This window comes from Haliotis cracherodii, unplaced genomic scaffold (genome assembly GCF_022045235.1).
Source record: "Haliotis cracherodii isolate W230 unplaced genomic scaffold, xgHalCrac1.p SCAF_4, whole genome shotgun sequence".
NCBI classification, from domain to species: Eukaryota; Metazoa; Mollusca; class Gastropoda; order Lepetellida; family Haliotidae; genus Haliotis; species Haliotis cracherodii.
This window is the reverse complement of record NW_027266297.1, coordinates 55,199,673-55,224,604: the sequence shown is the minus strand read 5'-3', so window position 1 is coordinate 55,224,604 and position 24,932 is coordinate 55,199,673. Positions and strand designations below refer to the sequence as shown.

The window sequence follows — 24,932 nt, the reverse complement described above, 5'->3', positions numbered from 1 at the left end:
TTTGTGACGAGTACAGTTTAAATAACGTTTCACAGTGATCCATTGTTCGTCTCATGTGGCATGTTTTCAAATGGGTGTCTGAACAAATTAATAGTGCTAAATCAATACGAAACAGATCGATGCTACCGCTTGTGTAGATTAAGAACTTATTTGCTAAGGGTGATAACGTCGAGGGACCCGTGAATATGCGGGTTAGAATAAGTCTTCTGCAATCCATGCTTGTCATAACAGACGACTATGCTTGCCACAAGGGTCGACTAACTAGAACGGGTGATCAGGCTCTCTGACTGGAATGATGCATGTCATCTTATCCCATTGCGTAGATCTATTATATCATTCGTAATATCAATCACTGAATTGTCTTGTCCAGACTTGATTATTTACAGGCCGCCGCCACATAGCTGGACTATTGCAGAAGGCGGCGTTAAAGAAAGAAAGAAAGAAACAAACAAACAAACGTCAATGTGGCAATGTCAAATCCACTCCTCTACATCTGACTACTGTATTGTTGCTTTGGAATTATCGACAATGAATAGGTTTTTGATTCAGTTTACAAACCATTATTTGTTTATGGTTCCTCTACAAGTGTAAAAATTCTGCTGTTTACAAACAAAGAGAAACACTAAAGAAACATGTTTTAATAGCAGAAATGGTTTTAAAAACTACATCAACAGATGACTTATTTGGTTTTCATTTGAATCATGACATTTATCTTTAACAGCTAAAAGGCCAACAATCAACAATATTTAAAATATAAAATGCATAGTAAGGCGTATTCTTTTCTCAGACTTTTGCTTTAACGTTTTGTAACCTTTAGGATTAGGATGAACTGAAAGTGCTTAAATATCAATTGGATTATGACTTAATTATTTAGGAAATAGACCTGATGTCATCATTTTCTGGTGTTTTGCGATGTCTCTCTGCACAGGTAACCAAGATAAAACCTGTGATTATACAGGCTTTTCTTTCCAGAAAATAACTGGATTTGAACCCGAGGCTTGAGTTTAGATGACGGGAGATACATTGACTATATAACCTGCTGATCTGTTTTCATTAAACGTTGTTTTAAAAACATCTTGACTGTATTCATGTAGTCTTCAGTATACTTGTGCAACACTTCAGGCGTTCCCAGAAACATGGCCCCGCCCACCCATACACTGTTGCCTTTAATTACGCTTTCTATTGTAGCTTTATCGTTAAAACCATACACACGGCTATAAGCGACTCTGCTTTTATCCCATTCGTGTGGTATTTGAAGCTTGAACACTGAGTTATCATCAGCAAGATCACGAAAGAGTTCTATATCCAACCAACAGAAATATTTGGTAGGAAACAATTCCTCCATTAAGACTTTGTTAACTAACTCAAACTTTGCATGCATTGCACATGAATACTTCTTGTTAACTGTGTTCGGATGATGATGTGGATAGTTAGGCTGACTGTAAATACTTCGAATTTCCCCAGTCCAAGAGAACGACCGCAGATTGACCCTGTCTATAAGGAATACCTTTGTCATGTTGCTAGGGAACTTACGTCTGAGGTTATTAAGTAAATTAAAGGCATCTCTAGAATCGGTATATGCGACAAAGTTGTTCCTGATTCTGCCAAACACCTTCATCCAGTGTATGTAACGGCTTGATGTGTACATGTTGGTTGTGCTTCCCTTGGCGAATGAGCCAATGGTAAAATACGCTGTAACGACTGTGATTTCAGGTTTCAGAAGGGATGGGTCGTCGATGCTCTGCGACAGGATCTGAAGAAAGTTACTCGGTATAGACTTTGAGGAAAATCCTGAATAAACAGAAAGGTTTTCATGAACACTAGTAAGTTGACTGTATCTGAACATATATGAATAGTTAAAACTTCAAGAAATATATTGTAAGGAAACCATAGTAGTGAGTGAGTTAGTTTTAACGCCGCTTTTAACATTATTCCAGTTATATCACGGGGTGTCAGATTAATGTGGGAGGAAAGCTCGAAATGATGCCGGTCTCAGACGTTTACCACTTCGGTGAAATCCACGAGGACGGGTATGGTGCTGACAAACCTAAAAACATAATCGGGGCGAACCGGGATTCGAACCCCCAATCATAGGTTTCTGGCGTGCCTAAGGGACGCAACTCTGCACAGCAAATCGCAGCGCCTTAGACGACTGGGCCACCCGTGCTCCCAGGAAACCATAGTAATCAAAGAGGAAGTATGAATATAGAAATAAGTAGCCCAGATGGGAGAATGTGTGTTCTTGACAAAGCCTTGATATAAAACATTATAAAACAATGTTAGATTGTTCCTACAATATACGCGACACAACTGAATGAAAAACACAGTTGTAAGTGGTAAAATCCAATTACGGACACATAGAAATGAATGCCTAGAGGCATAGTTGTATGAACTCAACAAGTCTTAAGTCCCTTATGGCATGGATTTGCTTATAATAAACTGGTGTGCTCAAACAGAAGAGAAATAGATAATACGCACTGACATTCATATTAATAATATACATTCTGACAATAGAGTACAAACGAACATAACATCCATCCATCTATCCACACCCATACACCCATCCATCCAGTATGGATGTATGTATACATGCAATGCACGCACACGCACGTACGCACACGCACACGCACACGCACACACCTTGATAGTCATTTTAACTTTGGTGTGATAATATACACAAGACCAATAATCATAATGTGTTTTTGTACTTTGCACTTACTATTGAGCTCAGGGACTCCGATTGTTTTAACCAAGCTGTCGCTGAAGAAGCGTGATCTACAACACATTAACTGTAGGAACTAAACTGAACTAAACAGCTGCATAAATACATTGTAGGTATAATAATAATCAGTAGATTATGGCATTTAGAATTCTTAAATTTCTGTAGGGTTAAGGATTCTATGGATAGGGTGGTTGGTACTAAAAGTGGTATTTGGCAACAAATGGAGCGCCATAAATTATTAAAATACAAGAGAATGGAGCATACAAAACGCATGTTGATTGATAATGACGAGACACGCCAGGAAAGTTACACTGTACACTGTCTCACATAAAGTAACAGATAATTTCCTTATCGTAGTTACACACATAATCTCGTCGACATGAGAAGATATCTTCGCAATGCCTCAGAATTTCGTTGCTTTAGTGAGCAGTTCTAACATTTGCTTTAGTTTGGGTTGAGTTGTGGTAATTGGGTCGTTTTAGTGAGCAGTCCAAACGTTTGCTTTAGTTTTGGTTGAGTTGTGGTGATTGGGTGGTTTTAGTGACAGATTGGGGGTCAGGCAAGTTTACCATACGATAAAATAAACTTAACAGGTGATTGACAAAAGGGATGACTTCAGCTTTGTAATAGTCAATCTTCACTTGATGTCGAGCATTATTCTAGCAGCTCCAGCCTTTGGTGTCTACATTTCACAACATTTGAATTACCATCAAGCATGCTCTTTCTACCAAGTCGTTTGATCAATGTTACACCATTCAAGGCCTAAGTAAAATTTTCAAAACAATGTATTGTGAAGATGTGAAATACATTTCCAAATTTAAGATATCACTGACGAAAATGAGGCAATTCTCTATTCTGACTTGTACCATATATTTCCCTGTTTTGTTAGATGAACAACTGGCTTGCCTTTGCATGTATTTGTGAAGGGTGCCACCGGTGGGGCGAACACCTGGTGTCATCATTATTTGAAAGTGAACCACAAACATATGAGCATGATGTAGCCAGAATCGTACTCTCGACGTATTTCTTATGCAAATGGAAAGGACTTTGTCACTTTAATTTACAGGTAACTGACAATGAAAAGGAACTACATCTCTAGCGTTGGTGAGTTAGTGAATGAGTTGCGTTTAACGCCGCTTTGACCAGTATTCCTACTGTTATATCACGGCTTGTCAGCTTGATGTTGGAGGGGAGCATTTCTCAATGTGAGGAAGGTCTAAGGCTTTTACTGTTTTAGTGAAATCCAAAAGCATGAGTATGGTGCTGATGAACTCAGAAACCACAATTAGTTCCACTGCCTTAAAACCCATAGACGCTCTCTTGTCATCACTTTTGTTTTGGAAAAGAAAGACAAGGATCGGGTCGGTTTGGAAACCGCGTTGCCGCGTTGTGGACCAATCAGCGCGCAGCATGTCGGTCCAATCAGCGTGCAGCGATGTTCGATCCGCTCCCTGCATTCATACACCACATCCATGTCTGTCCATATCGGTTCACCTTCAGGCGTCCATTCCACAACATGATCCTAGTGCTAAGGTGATCGCAACTCACATACTTTAACTTAGACAGAACGACAGTCATTGTGCTACAATACGATCGCCTTGTGGAACGAGACTTTGCACCTCAAAGTTTAGAGGCTGCAGATCAGGTGCCTCATTCAGGCTAACACCGTCATGCAGGAGAGATGACTCGGTGCCTCAGGAAACAGAAACACACTCTGTGTCATTTGTGTGCTGCCGCTCCAGCGATGCGCAAAGCCATTCTCAAACATGCTCCTACCGATCTCATCCGGGCCCTTTGTGAATGTGTAGTAAACTTGTATGCAGGCACTATTTCCATGACCATGACTCAACGTCAACACTTGCAACAGCACGGCAAAGTCTTGAATACGCTCATGAAAATGAAAAAGTGTGTCACCATGAAGTATGCACGCAAGATGGTGTTGGTGTCTGGAGATCATAGCAAAGTCTACAGGCCACAAAACAACGGCATCGTCAGACCTTTCACGCCCCTCTCTTGAAAAAAGAAACCTCTCCAAAATTTGGAAGAGATGGACACGTTGATGCAGAGGTCACAGCAGCCTTTTCACCTGCGGGAACAAGAATACAACCAACTGTTGCAACGCATGCTAGAGTTGCAGCGCCAACAGCACCGCACCTCCACGACGACCACCGCCACCACCAAACCACCACCAGCACCACCACCACCACCAAACCACCACCAGCACCGCCACCACTATAAACGATGGACACCCCAGGTAGACCTGCCCCTCCTCCTCAACAGGTGATCGACGAAGTTGTCATAAGTGTTCCTAAAGCCATGTCCAGTAAAGCCATGAATTTGATGACAAGGATTCAAAACAATCCCGACTTGTGGAAGGGAAACCAGTGCCTGGCACACACCCTGGCAACAACCTCCTCATGCCATGCCAAGGACACACCACACATTTGTTTCACACGTTTTCAAAGATGGCATTGGTGCATCCCATGAAGGCCAAGAACAGTTCTGCTTTGATTGAAGGTTTTCAAACCTTGCTGATGCAACAAGCCAAAGGACGACTACCTGCTCAATTGCAAACAGCCAAAGGCAAAGAATACTCCAGTCAAAATCCTGACACGAAAGCAGCCGTGGTGGAATGGTTTCAACGAATGGTTTCAATGTGGCGATACTTTACTAAGCATGGGATCCGACACTTTTTGAAAGTCTTACACCAGTTGGTCACGTCGTACAACCGGCGTGTGCATCGGACCATTGGTCAACGACCTGAGGACGTCCTCCCAGGAGATCCCCTGTCAGAAATTCGGGTGTTAGACTACATTGAAGAACAACAACAATGACAACGGTAGCAGCGCAAACGGAAAACAGCACCCCGAAGACTGTCGTCCCCCAAGACAAGACCCCCCTCTCTTTTACTGCCGGGCACCCGTGTACGTCTGAACAAAACCAAAGGCACGTTTGAGAAAGGCTATCTCCCCAACTGGACCATGGAACTGTTTACGGACCGTCTGATCACAGAGAGAACACCTCCCGTGTATCGGATCAAAGATGATCATGGTGAACAACACCATGTTGATCATGGAGATCTCTGCATCCGCGGGTAGAGGAGATGGAAAGGTGTGATTCCAAGCCCCTAAAGAAGTAGTACTCCATTCGGGCGAATCACTCTATGGCACGGAAGTGATCATGCCAAGTCCACTCTCGAGAATGCTCGGATTTGTTCAACTACCGCTCCTCGGTGAGGAGGAGTATAAAACCTACACAGAGACGTCTGTTCCCTTGAGTGCCTTGGCCCAGTGGCAAGAGGGGGCTACTCCCTTGGTGGGTGGCTATGTGGAAATCATAGGTGATACAAAAGCGAATCGCCTGTCAGGATTTGATACCGTGTACATTTACACCGACCTGGTCGAAGATCAAATTGTGGGCAATACGATGGCGCCATTGCTGATCCACGTGCCCATGTCAAAGAAGATGATGCGAGACAGTGTGGTGATTAAAAGCCCTCAGAACAACCGCTACCTCGGACTGCTGCATGGTTCCTTTGATGGTATTAAACTCTATATCATGGACGACACGGGGCGACCCGTAGCATTTCAAATGGGGAAAGCCATTGTGACACTTTACTTCAGACATCGCCGCTAACACAGAAGCAACATGTTGGGACACGTGTGGCACACCAGATTGATCGAGGACAGTTCGGTCAGCGTGGGAGTGGCATCAAAGTATACAAAGGATGGTATCATCAATGTGGCAGTGGCCTCGGAGGTATCTTGAAGATGGCGTTGCCTTTCCTTAAATCTAGTGGAACATCGGTGCTCAAGATGGGTAAAAAGATCCTACCCGGGTTGGTGAGTGATGTGGTTGCTGGCAAACGCAAATGGTCAGAGAGTCTGAAACATCGTTGTACAGCAGCCCTGATGGATGTCTTGGAGGAACGTGTGGAGCCGAGACCCCCTAAAAGACGTAAAGCCATCCCCGCCCCTCTCCAGAAACAGCGTAAATCCCCTTAAATGCCTACATTGATATGAAACAGTGCTACCTGAGAGTATGTCAACGTGTGAGGAAAGAAGATGGCACAGATACCACAGTGGCGGATAACCCCGTATCGACAGTCAACAATTTGATGCATTCCCTGTTTCGCGAAGTGCGGGTGCAAGTGGGACACATTCAGTTGGAGATCACACCATCCATGCGCACTTACCCTTACAGAGCCTACTTGGAAACCCCTCTGAGTTATTGTACAGGAGCCAAAACATCTCACCTTCAATGTCCTGGATGGTTTGCAGACGATGCTGCTAAAATGGACACCTTCAATCCTGATGCAAATGCGGATGCAAGAAACAGGGGCGTCAGAACGCGACGTGATCTTATCGTGCCCACCAAAGAAGTGGAACTGACAGGACGTCTACACTGTGACCTGTTTCTTCAAGACCGTTATCTGGTGGATGGCGTCCCTATGAAACTGGAATTGCTACGAAGTCCCGATGAGTTCTTCTTCATGTGTGCTGCTGATGGTATCTACAATCTAGCCCTGACCAAAGCCGAATTTTATGTCCATCAACTCAACATCGATCCTGCTGTCCGAAAAACACACATGTCTAGTCTGAACGCTGGGGTGACTGCCAGGTACCCCCTTTCCCGTGTTCAAGTGACCACCCATGACATTCCGAGAGGCAGTAAAGACTTTCACAAGGATCAGCTCATCGGTGGTCAATTACCAAAACGCGTGGTCCTGGGACTGGTGGACAATAGTGCCTATGTAGGAAGCAAAGAGCAGAAAACGTACAACTTCAAACACAACTATGTCACCATGATGAAGCTGTAAGTCAATGGTCAGGTAGTCCATGGCATGGAAATGAAAAGCGACTTCAGCAACAACAGCTCCCATTTGAAACAAGTCTACATGAATCTATTCCGAAACATGGGGAAGCTGGGGCAGCCTTAGACCTGCGAGCTGACTCCCGAGGCCTTCGCTCAAGGTTACACCTTGTGGGTGGTGGATCTCACCCCAGACCTTGGCGCTGATGAAGGCATCAACTATCCTCGACTCACTGGCAAGTTGGGTTTGGAAATCTAGTTTGGACAAGCTCTCGAGAACCTAGTCACCCTCATCTGCTATGAAGAATACGAAAATGTTCTGGAAAATAGATCGTTTCCGGAATGCAATGGTGGTATAAAAAGAGCAGTGACAGACCATCATGGCACACTTTTTCCCCCCTCCCACCATGGATGAACCACTCGGGTTGAGCACCTTGGATTGACAAGCCATCGTGGCTGAGGACGAACCACTTCATACCATCTACCGGGGCACCCTGGCCAGAGATGACTTTGCCAGAGCGGGATGGCAACAGGATGACCCCTTTTACCCCAAAAGCCTACGTGGTCAACACACATTCAAGCGATCAACCTGGCACACACTGGATGAGCATCTACCGTCCAGCTCCAGGATCCGTGGAAATGATGGATAGCTATGGATTGTATTCATTACCCCTGTTTAAAGAGACTTTGAATCGCATAAGTCAGATGGAACAACGATGGAATACACGCCCCTTACAACATGAATACAGCACGTTATGTGGGGTGTACTGTCTCTACATGCTGACCTATCGCGTGCGTGGATGGACATTTAATCAAGTGTTAGATACGTTGGACAGGAAGGACACCGTCAAGAATGATGCCACGGTATTAGAATGGTTTCATACCAAAGTGTCTACCTCCGTTCCTGTGGATGAGATGCCTGCCTTTCGACTGAGTGCCCAGGCGCGTACCCTACATCAAAAGAGCCAACTTTTCTGCCCTTATTGACATGACACTTATTCACTGCGTTTTATGAGTGAACTTACGTTCACACCCTAGTTGCAAAAAGAAAAAAAAGAAAAAAGTTTCCTGTTCACAAAAATCACAATTGTTGGTTGAGTGGGGGAATTTAAAAAAAAGTTGAAAAATATAAGTGTTGTGTTGTCTTATGGATGGGGAATCGACATGCACACCCGAGGAAAAAAACAGGATCGAAATATGACCCATCAGACGCTTGGATTTTGGACCCATCAGACGGCGCGCTCGCTCTGTTCTGGCCTCTGATTGGTCGAACTGGGGTTGGGCTTTCTCTGCCATGGTAAAATCCATTTCCTATGGAAAAGAAACACAAGAATCAGGTCGGTTTGGAAAACCAGGGCTCAGGCCGGGCTACGGAACAGACCAATCAGCGCGCCGTGTGGGGTACCAATCAGCGCGTTGCGTGTTGGACCAATCAGCTTGCAGCGATATTCGTTCCGGTCCCTCTCCTATAAAGAGTGAAGCCACTCGAGTGGAGTCACTTTTGAAAAATAATCATCGCATTGTGAGAATGACAGAGAGGAAGAGCAGCAGTACGAATGAGGGAACCTTGGTGACTGAGCTGACGGATGCTTATGGACCCAAGATTCATCTGTTGAGTACGAAGTAGTACGAGTACGGAGTAACCCGATGTCGCCATGTCATCAATCTTTTGAAAGCAGGGTCACTTCGTTTGAGGCGTGGCCGATGCAGATGCCCCAGACCACTGAAGACATGGCGGGCTTCGTGTACACGGAAAGTACCGATAGAGTGTTCTGCTTTTATTGCGGCGTGCAGGGGAGATGATGAGCAACCCACGATGATCCTTGGCTGAAACACCTCAAGCGGTCCCCTCACTGCCCCTATCTCAAGCTGACAGGGGTGGTGAAACACAAGAACGTGGCAGCTACTTTCTTGCACTATCTTTGTGAGAATCAGATCTACTAGGAGCCTGCGAATCAGAGCAACGCGAATGGTGTAGCATGGCCGCCTTCCTAGGATGACGTTTCCGTTTCCTATTCCTGTTCCCGTTCCTGTTTCCCGTTTTCCGGTTTCCGTTCCTGTTTTTTCATCCTCTTTCCCCCAAACGGCCCTTTTCAGGGCCACCCATCTCTCCTGAAAGATCGCTCTTCATCCTTGCTTTGACTACCCTCCACCGCCACCACCACCACCCATCAAACCAAACCAAAGACGTATACATGTATTTTCCTACCTCCCACAAATCTGGCTTTACGTTTCTTTTGAAGGGTATATAAATAGTGACAGGAAACATTTATTTCTGAGAAGGTTGTGGGATAATTGAATATAAGTTACATGCATTTGTATCTTTTTAAACAGTAGTTGGTAACGTGTTTGGTCTACTAGTTATTTTTGTTCAGTTATATTTGTATTTGAACCCTGAAATGTATAACATTAATTTGAACATTTACCGATATGATGAGATGGAGACAGTGACGGTTCATGACTAGTGGCTTCATCTAATTTCTGCCTGAATAGGCTTCTACCCTCATGGAAGGACATTTTTATTAAATTCAGTGTGTTTGAAAAGTAGTAGCATAGTAGTCAAAAACGTGGTTTAAGATATAAAACAGGAAAAAAACATATTTTAAACATCTCACCGTTGGTGACATATTTGTGGATTTTTTTATTGTAATTTTAATCTCATGACGCCGTGTTTATACAACGCATCAAAAGTTTTCTTTTGTGTGTGAGTCTTAATGTATGCATTTTGGACAAATAATAATCTGAACATTGTTACCATTGTCTTGATTGAAAATTATACACCTGAAAATTACAAAATATGTACTTGCTTTAAGAAATTGTTCCTTGATGGTCAGATGAATTTGCAATGTGTGTCTTTTTGTGATACATGACTTGCGAATGTAATTAATCCAGAAAAAGAATACAGTTGGCCTTCTGTGCAATATTCGAAATAATTAATAATATTTATAAATATAATATTTGAAAATAACTAAAAAACAATGATTATGTGATGAGACCATTTTAACAGTTCCATATTTATGTCTTCAATGGTTAGTAAGCGTCTTCACACAATGTCACCCGTTGATTGTACACGCTCAAATAAGTCATGGGGCTATTATGGATAGCGGGATATTTACGACTCGATTACTGGCGTCTGTCAATTAAAAAACAGTCATCTAATGTTTCCACCGACTCGACCTGGAATCCTCATCCACGGAAGCAAAAGCTTATCAGAGGATAATTTATGCATTATTTGTAACATATATTATCAATTATCTAAATAAAGTGTTATTCGTGCATATTGCAGACTACGAAATCCGTTTCTCATGAAGTATGAAACTGAATTTGACAAATGTTTCCACACGCATGTACACAATGTTGTAATTCTATTATATACCTGCTTCAACAGTTCTTCATTTAAGAACATGTACATTACTGAATAATGAATAATACAGTTTCTGAGTTTGCAAGTAAGTATTATATTCTGTGATAAACACCAGCGTCAGTACCAACGTGTAGTAGGTGTGCTATCCAATGATCGACATCAGTACCAACAAATACTCACAGTAGGTGTAAAATCCAATGATTGACCCAAATATCAACAAATATAGTACGTTAAAAATCCAGTGATTAACGCCAGCACCAACAAATATTTACAATGGGAGAAATATCTAGTAATTAACACTAGTATCAACAAATGCTTACAGTAAAATGTAATATCCAATGATAAACACCAGTGTCAGCATCAGACCAGTCCTCTTCATCGAAGCCATTGCTGTAGAAATAATGTGTAACCAGTAAAGTCCAAGCCAAACGGTATAATGACAAAGAGACTGACCACCCAATGCAATGTTATGCTTCTTAAGACAAGGAAACCTTTGCTGGGGACAAGTATCATTCTAGGATGGTTATGTACTCAATTCTAAATTACCTTTACCTGTATATCTCTTACATATGATGGATATTCTGAAAAACTTTACGATTGATTTTCTAAATATGGAAGCCAAGGTCAAACGGAGAATGATTTCAATATTATTGAGTGAGTGAGTGAGTGAGTTGGGTTTAACACCGCTTTTAACATTATTCCAGCTATAACACGATGTGTCAGCTTAATGTCGGAGGAAAGCCCGAAGTGATGCAGGTCTCGGACGTTTACCAATTCGGTGAAACCAACGAGCACGGGTATGGTGCTGACAAATATGGAAACATAATCGGGGTGAACCAGGATTCGAACCCACAATCATAGGTTTCTGGCGTGACAAAGGGACGCAATTCTGCACAGTGAATCGCGGCGCCTTAGACGACTGTGCCACTCGTGCCCCCCGATTTCAATATTAACTTTCAAAATACGTCCTTATAGTCACATTTATAATATATGTGCTCATAGTTTCTAATGGGTACACAAGTGAGTGAACATATGGTATTTACGCCGGTGTAGCTATATTTCAGTAATATCACTTCAGTGGACACCAGATATAGGATCCACACATTGTACCCACCTGGGTAGTGACAAGCAAACACTTTAACCACTAGGCTATCCCATCGACCTAGGCGTGTGCCTCTATGTATCACCCTGAACATCCTACTGAATCGAAATGTACAAAATAGTACAGGGTACGTGAGCGCAGGATGGACAGAGAAGGAATAAATGCAAAGTGTGCACCAACTCTTCCATCTTGACGTTACTTTGCATACTATTACCAGCGACAGTCTCTATTTTTCCATAAACGTTTTTGTACATATCCAGTCTAAGGTTAAAAAGATTTGCTGATTAGAACTTACGTGGAACTACATGAAGGTATGTACATCCTGATATTGTCTTTGAAGCATGTCCACTAGTATAGAATAATTTCCTAAACTGAATAAGCCTTTGTCATTTTAATAATGTGTCCTGTCTAAATTTCCCATTTTGAAATAGTTTAAGTATGGGAGAATGTGTCTTGGTGTGATTTAGTATGGCATTGTACTCTGCCATGAAATTATTTCGCTTGGCTAACAATTGCCTTAACTGCATCTGGAAGGTTTTGTGACAACCTGTTGATGATATTACCAACGATCAAAGCTAGTCGTTTCTTTTAACTATATCTGCATCATAACTTGAAAGGCATTATTATGGATTGATAAAGCATATGCATTCTGCAAACCATTGCTGACATTTTCTGATAATGATGAAAGTTGGAAACTTACCGTTGAATGATAATCACCTCTACGGAATAGCCTCCTTGTATGATAAAAACATGCGCCGATGATTGCTTAGCGGTGTCTACTGCGCATGCGCATGTTTCTTTCGTTACGAGGAAATCTGTTGATTATAACCGTGACAAGGAAGTAATATATCTCCACTGACATAAAGTGGTTATGGAAACGTTAACACTTATCCAGATGCTTTGAATTAAATCAAAAAGTAACAATTGACAATAAAACGCATAACTTTCAATATAAGCTATTGATAATGTTTCACACAGAATTATTACTTCAAATTCATTTATACACAAACTGGGCAGCCGTAATGGTGGTTCATGTACTTTCTGAGAAAAAGAACCTGAAATGTTAGAAAACATTTTCTCCACTTGCAATAAAGTAAAGAAATTAATACAGCAATTTGTGAAATGGTACAAATCCATCCGAAAGTGAGTTATCACTTTAGATTGCAGATCGTACACAGATTATTCACTTATATAGGCCGCTATTGATTTGTCTTGTTTGCATAGGGCACACCCTTATTCTAGAGCGGCAATAAATTAACCACGTTTCTCTGATTACCACTAGGGGTACGATGTGTCACTATCACCACAGTCGTAAAAGGACATTCTCTTGTGTACATGTAAGTAAGTACTGACACTTTACTCTAGGCCTGTGAGTGAGTCTCTACCCGTGACATTGTCTTGTGTACATGTCAGTAAGTACTGACACTTTACTGTAGGCCTGTGAGTGAGTCTCCACCCCTGACATTGTCTTGTGCACATGTCAGTAAGTACTGACACTTTACTGCAGCTCTGTGAGTGAGTCTCTACCCCTGACATTGTCTTGTGTACATGTAAGTAAGTACTGACACTTTATTGCAGCTCTGTGAGTGAGTCTCCACCCCTGACATTGTCTTGTGTTCATGTCAGTAAGTACTGACACTTTACTGTAGGCCTGTGAGTGAGTCTCCACCCCTGACATTGTCTTGTGTACATGTAAGTAAGTACTGACACTTTACTGTAGGCCTGTGAGTGAGTATCTACCCCTGACATTGTCTTGTGTACATGTAAGTAAGTACTGACACTTTACTGTAGACCTGTGAGTGAGTATCTACCCCTGACATTGTCTTGTGTACATGTCAGTAAGTACTGACACTTTACTGTAGGCCTGCGAGTGAGTATCTACCCCTGATGTAGTGGTCAAAATTTCATCGTTTTCTTTTAGCTTCTAAAAGGGTATATTCATTTTTCGTTTCTTTGCAATTTGTAATATTCCTATTCCGTTTTAAGTTCTAAAATTTGTATTAACTGGTCTTAAGCCTCTACCCTTCTAAATATATAACAAGGGGAGGTAAATGCTCTGGAGTCAGTTTTTCAAGCCATGTGGTAGCCAGAAGGCACATGTCCAAGTCACCAAGCAGCAAGTCAAATTTATGGTCTAAAACAATGGTAAGCCAGTTTCACAATGTCACACCAAGCCTCAAACAATTCATGTAAATGCAATGTCACATTACATATATAATAATGCTAAACTTTAAGTAATTCTCTAGTGTTAGGACTGATAATTGTTTCACCTGTGTGTGTTAGTTCTTCTATAGAAGCTCACCTTGCCTTACTTGCCCATGAAGTTCAAATGTGAGCCTAGTCCTCTTGAAGTTAATTATTGTTTAATATGTATAGACATTTAATTGTTTGTTTTGTTAAGCACTGAGACAGCTTCTCATCTGTTTCAGTCAATCTGTATGTGGACTGTATGTGCAAAAGAGCAAAAGAAAAAAGATAAGAAAGAATGAAAGAAACCAAAATAAAGAATTAAAGAACACAAGAGACTTGGTTGTAACACCTGACATTGTCTTGTGTACATGTCAGTAAGTACTGACACTTTACTGTAGGCCTGTGTGTGAGTATCTACCCCTGACATAATCCTGTTTGAATTATAAGAAAACCCATTGTTGAACGTTGACAAATATATTCACGTTTGCCACAAATAAGGCAATAGAACATGGACTGTATACTCATTTAGTGTCTACACTTGTAATGTGTTGGTTTCACTTTCAGGAGGATGTCCGCCTGTGTCTGACGTTCGTACAGCAGTGACTGGAATCACTCTAACGTTATCTCAACATGTAAAAATATGCCAATATAGATTTGCAATAGGAGCCTACAGTTTCATTCTGATTAGTATACCAAATATCCCCCAGAATCGTTTCAATTAATATTTTTCAATTAGAGCTTAGACTGATTTTGGTGGTATTACAAACATATACTTTTTTGTATCTATTAGGCTTTGCTCTCTGCACATGAAAATACAGGAATCATATTCACATGTTTTACATTTTTTATATTTGCTGAAGTTTCAACAAGAATACCGAAGTCATCATCGGAATTGCGTCCATCATGTCACGCATCCATGACATGCGATGCCTGGCAGTGAGCATTTTGACACCGGCTGCTAGGTGTCTAGATACCTATATACACAGTCACAGCATACATGAGGTTGCACGTTCAAGATGTTGGGCTGCCTGATTGTCCCTACTTTTGATGATGGTTGATGACTATCGAATATAAACTAACTGATACTTATTTCTGGCATGACAAGAAGGGTCGTTTACAGAAGAAAAAAAGGTAGTTGGAATTAGACTTTTTACTCTTCTGAAAGTTTTAACATGCGTAATGTTAATAAGTATGCCGGGCATGACTGTTTTCAATAAAGTCTGTTACATGAACAAAACATATATGGCCTTGTGGAATGACGTTAACACTAAATATTTAGGGGTCTTAGAAATTATTTTTAAATACATAATGTAAAGTTTTAAGTCTGAGACAGGTGGCAGCGATAGGGTTGCCAACACTCTTTGATTCATAAACACATGCTTTTGATATTATCGGAATCATACAGTGGACTTCTTATGAGATTCATCATGATAATGGAAAAGGTTTTGTTGCTTATATTTAATAAAATACTCACACAATTAAAATATTCATTTGCCTGTTTATTGTTTTGTTTAATACACATGCAGTGTACTATTCAGTATTCTATTACTGTTCAGTTTCTTCATATGGAACATATAGACTACTTTTGTCCTCTACTTCTAGGTAACCCCGTTTTATGTTTCCTTTAATGCAAGTGACATTGCCGTAAAAATAGAAATTCCGTGGAGAAAAGAATCTAAAACATTTACCAGTTAGATAGAGAGACTTAAACTTAAAGTTATACGGAGTGAGTGAGTATGGTTTTACGACACTTTTAACAATATTCCAGTAATATCACGGCGGAGAACACCAAAAAATAGCCATCACATGAGTGAGACAATGTATGAGAAAACACATTGTGCCTGGGATTGTGATTATGGGAAAAATACATTGTCCTCGAAAACACTTGCACTTTCACCCCCAAAACTGACGACGTTAAGTAACGCAAGTATCGCTAAGCCGTTCTCCTGGACGTCTGTAGACCAGATGAAACCTGGACTCATCTGTGAACAGTATACTATCCCAGTCCTGTCTTCTGAATCTCAGATGCTGTCTACACTGAGGTAAGCCTGCCCGACCAAACCGGTCGTATATCTGGACGTCGGGTTTGGATGTTGATCCCCTTCAATCGGTTGCGTACACTGATTGGTATCGATCCAGAAATTGTTCTAGCCGTTAATGTTGATTAAGGTTGTCTTGTTGACGTGATGTCAAATGTCGACGACTGGCCCGCGGCGTTTCATGCGTGTTGTCCTTCTGTAGATGACGTCTCCAAAGTGATTATATTACAAGTGTTTCGAAGAACATTAAAATGTCTGGCAATTTCGTCTTTTCTCCCTTCCTGTTTGCAGCATAACCATGAAGCGTGGACGTAGATTTTCATCAAACCATGGCATTGCGTAAGCGCTCTTTACGGTTAAACAAAAGAGTTTTTTTATGAGCACCTGATAGCTGAACAATCATTGTGTGCTGTTCACACTGAAAAACCTCCTGGGTGGGTATCATGCTCCACGTCACTTCAGATCCTCACGCGTTTAGTTACAGCAAAATCTGTATTTACAAGCATGCATGCATGACGGATGCCAGCATCGTAGAACAGGGATGACAAGACTCGAGAACATGCATGACGGATGCCAGCATCGTAGAACAGGGATGACAAGACTCGAGGACATGCATGACGGATGCCACCATCGTAGAACAGGGATGACAAGACGCCAGGACATGCATGACGGATGCCAGCCTCGTAGAACAGGGATGGCAAGACTCCAGGACATGCATGACGGATGCCAGGATCGTAGAACAGGGATTACAAGACCCCAGGACATACATGACGGATGCCAGTATCGTAGAACGGGGATGACAAGACCCCAGGACATGCATGACGGATGCCAGCATCGTAGAACAGGGATGACAAGACTCCAGGACATGCATGACGGATGCCAGTATCGCAGAACAGGGATGACAAGACTCCAGGACATGCATGACGGATGCCAGTATCGTAGAACAGGGATGACAAGACCCCAGGACATGCATGACGGATGCCACCATCGTAGAACAGGGATGACAAGACTCCAGGACATGCATGACGGATGCCTGTATCGTAGAACAGGGATGACAAGACTCCAGGACATGCATGGCGGATGCCAGCATCGTAGAACAGGGATGACAAGACTCCAGGACATGCATGACGGATGCCAGTATCGTAGAACACGGATGACAAGACTCCAGGACATGCATGACGGATGCCAGCATCGTAGAACAGGGATGTCAAGACTCCAGGACATGCATGACGGATGCCAGTATCGCAGAACAGGGATGACAAGACTCCAGGACATGCATGACGGATGCCACCATCGTAGAACAGGGATGACAAGACTCCAGGACATGCATGACGGATGCCTGTATCGTAGAACAGGGATGACAAGACTCCAGGACATGCATGGCGGATGCCAGCATCGTAGAACAGGGATGACAAGACTCCAGGACATGCATGACGGATGCCAGCATCGTAGAACAGGGATGACAAGACCCCAGGACATGCATGACGGATGCCAGGATTGTAGGACAGGGATAACAAGACCCCAGGACATGCATGACAGATGCCAGCATCGCAGAACAGGGATTACAAGACTCCAGGACATGCATGACGGATGCCAGCATCGTAGGACAGGGATGACAAGACTCCAGGACATGCATGACGGATGCCAGTATCGTAGGACAGGGATGACAAGACTCCAGGACATGCATGACGAATGCCTGTATCGTAGAACAGGGATGACAAGACTCCAGGACATGCATGACGGATGCCAGCATCGTAGAACAGGGATTACAAGACTCCAGGACATGCATGGCGGATGCCAGTATCGTAGAACAGGGATGACAAGACTCCAGGACATGCATGACGGATGCCAGCATCGTAGAACAGGGATTACAAGACTCCAGGACATGCATGACGGATGCCAGCATCGTAGAACAGGGATGACAAGACCCCAGGACATGCATGACGGATGCCAGGATTGTAGGACAGGGATAACAAGACCCCAGGACATGCATGACAGATGCCAGCATCGCAGAACAGGGATTACAAGACTCCAGGACATGCATGACGGATGCCAGCATCGTAGGACAGGGATGACAAGACTCCAGGACATGCATGACGGATGCCAGCATCGTAGGACAGGGATGACAAGACTCCAGGACATGCATGACGGATGCCAGTATCGTAGAACAGGGATGACAAGACCCCAGGACATGCATGACGGATGCCAGGATCGTAGAACAGGGGATGACAAGACCCCAGGACATGCATGACGGATGCCAGCATCGTAGGGCATGTATAACTGGTCTTGCAGAACGACAGAATCGCCGGGCATGGATGAATGGATCCTGGGTACAGTAAAACAAGAAATAAACCACGGCAATATATATTTAAAGTGATATGCACGCCCATACCATACATATTCAGTTATCTTAATAATACTGAAATTAGTGTTGAGTCTTCTTCTGAAGTAAAGGTCAAGATTTCAGTATTATCCCATGAATTGATGAAACGTCACAGGCAGCACTGCATCCATATGATATAGGGCGATCAAGAACCAGACCTAAATATGCATGTTTGCCGAAACAAGTAACACATTGTACTCGGTAGCTGAGAATAAGATAATTAGAAATGCATTTTCAAAGATTCCGTTTACTTCACCATGTAGTGCTCATATATCTGCCTTGACCATGCCCCTGGCTCACTCCCCAACATTTAATGTATCGTAACAAAACGCAGCATCTATCTGTACTATAGCGTGCGTATAATATCACGTATAGTGCCACATCTGTATACACAACTTCTGGATTGCTTGATGTGTATTCTAGGCGGTCTGGTAGCCTAGTGGTTAAGCGTTCGCTCGTCACGCCGAAGACCCGGGTTCGATTCCCGACATGGGTACAGTGTGTGAAGCCCATTTCTGGTGTCCCCGCTGTGATATTGCTGGAATATTGCTAAAAAAAGCGTAAAACCATACTCATTCACCCACTAACTCATGTGTATCCATATACAGCGATATGTGTGTTGACCATAGTAGTGCCACGATGAAACTTGCACAAACCAATGTCAAACAGTAGCGATGATGCCACCTGCTTAAACGTCTGAACGTCGTGTGTGAATATCGGAGGTAAAGTAAATAAGAGTTCCCTATCACTTAAATTACCTGTCTAGCAGATGTCTTAAGCTAAATGACTAGTTGTAACATTGACCGTCGTATGTAAGGTATTCCACAACAAAAGCACAATGTTCCAACTGTCTTTGACACACTGCAGTTGCATATTATATTTAAGATCTGCCTTCTGGACATTTGTGATTCTACGAAAATATAATGATAACAGATTAAAGAATAAATAATGAAATAGTTAGTAAATATATTCTTTCAAGAGGTTAAAATATTTTCTTATAAAACACTAATCTATCTTGCTTCACAGATTCAGTCATACGTGTATTAAATTCGTGTATTATTGACGCACAACTGCCAGCTTCTCAAAGGTAGGTATATAAAAAAGAAATTATTGTGACTTGTTTAAACTATTTTTTAAAGAGTTTTTTATTTAGAGGAATGTAAAATATATTTGAACATAGAAAGGTACATGTATTATATTACTATAAGGTCTTAAGTTCAGATGGACCAGCGTCTTTTGTGTGACATTGTATATATTAAATGACAGAACAATGACCAACGTGTGAAAGCGGTACAACTAATCACATTAAACACAAATACATTCATGTGATATTTTGATATTTCGATTTATCTTTATAAACATATCTTATGTTATGTTCGTGCGAATATGTTTTACCCTCAACTAACCTTCTTTTTACCCTTTGTTTGTTAGAAATTTTGAAAAGTATATGTATGTAAATAAGATGCACCAGCCAAGTTTTTCCCAAATCCAATACAAATATGTGAATAATTATGGTTGAAGTAATTTTTCTTTCTTAAAAAACAAATGATGATTTTGGAGATATTACAGTAGCGTATTTTGAATACATATAATACAACTTCGCACATCATTACTAGGTTGTGCTGTGCTGCTGCTGCGATTATAACCATAATAGTGTTTTATGCGTCCAGGAAGAACTGTGTAACACGTACACAAAACCCCGGCTATTCACTACTGTAGTGGACACCTGGAGGTCGGGGCGAGAACATGTAAATAATAATATTCCCGAGCCCTCACTCATACATCGTCAGGGCTGACCGCACGTGACCCAGGTTGAAGCTACCCTGCTACCATGAGTCACATGCATGCGTAGGGAGATAATATAGGGAGCATGAACTGTTGATACTTTACCCAACTGTTCTACATTGTACCCTTAGATTGATCAAAACCGAAGCTGTGTGTCTCGTTACACCCCTGCATAGATCCCATCATGAACACATGATTAGATAAGGATATACGCGTATCACAGGAAATGTGACAGGGATTACGAAACTGAAAGTTGAACTCATTGTTCGTTTTAGGGAGATATGTGTCGTTTAATAATCCTATTTTTTAAATTGAAATGTCTATAAAACTCTCCTGTCTAAACTCAGTGCTATTGTGAATTGAAATCCTCCTCTCATAAATTCAAGAGATGGAAACACATGAAATTACATCACACAGTTGATGTGCAGTGAGCGTAACGTTTAACACAGTTTGACAGGGTATTTCACTTCCCCGTTGCTCAACATGGCGGGTGTTAGGACGCTCCTTGTGGTGGTATTAGCAGGATGGATACAGCTGACATCGGGTAAGTAGACCAGATTTGTTTTTTTACGATGATGTAGAAATGTATTCCTCAAGTATGTGTACACCACTGAAGGTTACCATTTGCCTACTTCTTTACACTGAGACCCATTGGTGTTATATGGATATAGGGATATCGTATCCATCCGATCCATTATATGAATATGCAGGTAAAGCAGTGTTGATACTCAAAACCTGACGTGTATCACAAAACAACCCATTTATAATGATTAATATGTTGATAAAGTGTTTTCTGCAGTGCATTGTCTTAATACACATAATAGTCCTACCTGCCGAGTGTTAGTGTAAAACGATTTTAGTCAAGTGCATATAGTATGATATCTCTTCAAACAAAAAGTATTGTGAGCACCTCAGCTAACATAAAACAATAACAAACATATTGCCCATTGCCTTTAGAACGCAATGTTAAACATGTTTTTGCAGCCGAAAGGAACACATATACATGGACATAATTAATAAACTAACCAATGAGCCTGAAATGAATCCTGTACGCTAAGATATTCTATCAACATCTCCAAACGTCTAACCTGACAGCTAAAAGGATACTAAGGAAGAGAATTTACGGATGTCAACTTCTTTATTATGAGGAACACAACGTTTCGGAGTATATACTTCCTCCTTCATCAGGTCAATGAATGCCTTACTTACTTACTTACTTTGGAGATTTAACGTGCGCTTTCCGACTGATGCGTATTTCGCACACGGGCCCGGCCAGGCCATTTAATGTGTTTCCGAAAGGGGCGAGGGTGGTCTGTGCAACCCAAGAGGGGGCTTTAGGGGTTGCTTATATAGAATTTGGGAATTTTGAGATTTGGAATAGATGCTGATGGGGTTGGGGAGGAGAACTAAGGGAGCTGGGTATGGTGGATGATTGTTTGTTTATGTGATTTTGATTTGGTAGGTTATTATGGTTTTAGATGCGTTTTATTAGTTCCGTTTTTATTAAGAATACGCCTAAGGCCTTGAAGTTTTCTAGTTTATTTTGTGGGTTTAGTATTGCTTCTAGAGTGAGAGCCTTGTTTAGATTGAGGGTGGTTTGTAATGCGGTTCGATGTGTTAGGTAGTGTGTGCAGTGGATGAGTGCGTGTTCTGGGGTTTCTGGTTGTTTGCAGTGTGGGCAGTTACCTGTAGTGTGTTTTTTAAAATTTTTTAGGTGGTTATTTAGGTTGGTGTGTCCTGTTTGGAGTTTAGTGATTACTCTGTCGATTTTTTTTGATGGATGGAGAATTTTTGGTTTGGTTAGTGGTTTGCTGAGCACTCTTTTGATTTTGCTATTTGAGTTTAGATATAGGTTATGCCATTTTTTTGTGATTTTTTGTTTGTTTACACTTTTAATTTCTGATTTTGAGATGGGTAAGTTTAAGCTTATTTCTGGGATTTTAAGGGATAGTTTAGCTGCTTTATCGGCGTTTTCATTACCGTATATTCCTACGTGGGCGGGTATCCACAAGAAGGTTATTTGTTTGCCTGCTTTTGTTAGGTCGTTGGAGCTTTTAAGTATTTGATTTATTAATTTAGGTCGGTTTTTGGTATTTTTGTTTTGGAGGGCTTGTAGTCCACTTAGGGAGTCAGTAAGTATTAGGATTTTTTGGTTGTTTTTGGATTCTTGATTGTGGAGGGCTGAGGCCATGCCCATTAGTTCGGCCGTGAATATTGATTGGTTATTTGGGAGTCGGAAGGATTGTGTGGTTTTAGTTGGTTGTGTGGTATGGACTCCGAAACCCGTGTGTTTGGAGGTCGGATCTGAGGATCCGTCCGTGTAAATGTGACACCAATTTGGCCAATGTTTGTGTATGTATGCTAGTGTGGTAGTTTTAGCTATGTTTGGGTCGGTTTGTTTATTTATTTGGCTAGCTAGTGTTGTGTCTATTTTGGGTATTTTAAGTTTAGGGGTGAAGATATTTGATTGTTTGCAGTTTTGTTTAAGATTTTTAATTTGGTGTTCATTTAGGTAGTTTGTTATTCTTTGGGATATTGGGGTAAGTAAGGGGTGTTTACGAGCTAGAGCTTGGTTTTTAGGGCTGATGTTTTGGTTTATTAAGTTTTGGATGAGAGGGTTTGATTGGGACGCGGCCCAGAAATTTAAGCTTAGCTGTTCCCTGCGTAGACTTAGTGGCATTTCTCCTGTTAAGGCCTGAAGTGAGGTGTAGGAGGTGCCATGTTGGGTGCGTGTAATGAGTTTGAGAGCCTGATATTGTATTGAGTCAAGTTTTTTGGATAGAGAGTTGTTTAGGGTGTTGTATATGGCGCAGCCGTAGTCTAGTTTTGATCTAATTAGGGATATGTAGAGAGAGAGGAGAGTATCTTTGGAGGCTCCCCAGTTAGAGCCAGTTAGGCATCTTAGGGTGTTTAGGTCTTTACTGCATTTAGTTGTTAGGTTTTGGATGTGAGTATCCCAGGTGAGATGTTCATCGAAAATAAGTCCTAAGAATTTGGTTTGTTTTTGAAATTTGATTGTTTGGTTGTTTAGCTGGAGGATTGGGGAGGCGGGTTTCATGTTTTTATGTTTGAATACTATTCCTGTTGTTTTTTCTGAGTTAAGGGAGAAGCCCCATTTGTCAGCCCATTGTTGTATTTTATTAAGAGATTTTTGGAGTAGATTTGTGGCCATTTTCATGCTTTTAGTGCGGATCCAGATGGCTCCATCATCCGCGAATTTTGATGTGTTTACTTTAGGGGATAGACCCTCGAATAGATCGTTTATCATTATATTGAAGAGGGTGGGGCTGAGGATACTGCCCTGTGGAGTGCCATTTTCTAGGGGACATTGGTCCGATAGAGTTTGGTCTATACACACGGTTATTTTACGATTGTTTAGGAAGTCCTGGATGTAGTTTATTATCTGACCTTTGAGTCCTATTTTTTTAAGTTTTTGTATTAGCCCATCGTGCCATACCATGTCGAAAGCTTTAGAGAAGTCTAAGAAGATGCCTGTGGTATATTGTTTATTTAGTTGTCCTGTCTTAATATCTTGTTCTAGTCGGGCGAGGTTATCTAGGGTTGAGCGGCCAGGAGTGAAACCGCTTTGATCTGGGTTTATGGTGTTATTTTGGGTTAAGTAATGTTGTAATCTATTTTTAGCCATTGATTCCATTACTTTACATAAGTTTGAAGTTAGGGATATTGGTCTATATGAGTTAGCTTGATTAGCTGGTTTATTAGGTTTAGGGATTGGTATGACTAGGGCCTGTTTCCAGGGTGTAGGAACCTGTCCGTTTAGGTAGATGAGATTGTATAGTTTGAGTAGTGCCTGGAGCAGTTTTAGGGGGAGTTTTTTAATTATTTGGTAAGAGGTTAGGTCTAATCCTGGGGCTGTGCCCTTTTTCCTGTTTTGGATTACGTAGAGGAGCTCCTCCATTGTGTAGGGTTGATTTATTTCTAGATTGTTATTGTTTGGTTCTTTTGTGGGTTTGTTTTCTGTTTTAAGTTTATCTTGGAATTTTTGGCTGAAGTTGCTGTTACTGCTAACGGCCGAAAAGTGGTTGGCGAGATTATTTGCTTTTTGTGCGGGGTTGGTTGAGTTGTTAATGTTAGGTTTTTTTTTATGTCGTTTTAAGCCTCTAATGGCGTGGATTTTGCGCCAGACCGTTCTGGCATCTGTACGGTTATTTATACCTTCGCAGAATTTTTTCCAGTCTCTACTTTTGGCTATTTGGACTAGTTTTTGAACCTGGTGGTTTAGTTCGTGGGCTATGTTTAAATATTTGTAGTCGCCTTTTGCTTTATTGAAGGCTGATTTACGTTTTCGTCTAGTCTGTTCTATTTCCTCATTCCACCATGGTACCGTCGGTTTGCCTGTCTTAGATACTTTGAAGGGGATGGAGGTTTTGGCTGCGTTTATTATATAGTCTGTTAGGTTTTTACAATAGGTTTCTGGATCATTATTTTCTATTTCGTTTAAGTTAGCTTCGTTGCAGATATCTTGGAATTGGTCCCAGTTAGCTTTGTTGTAATGGAATTTTGGTTCTTGGTTT

At 41.6% G+C, this 24,932-nt stretch overlaps 2 pseudogenes; one reads left to right on the top strand and one right to left on the bottom strand.

Moving 5' to 3' along the window:
- Positions 1 to 892: 892 nt before the first annotated feature.
- LOC139479492 (uncharacterized) lies at positions 893 to 11,286 on the bottom strand (annotated as a pseudogene).
- Positions 11,287 to 20,880: 9,594 nt separating this feature from the next.
- The window catches only part of LOC139479491 (uncharacterized), a 31,520-nt pseudogene continuing 27,468 nt past the window's right edge, over positions 20,881 to 24,932 (top strand).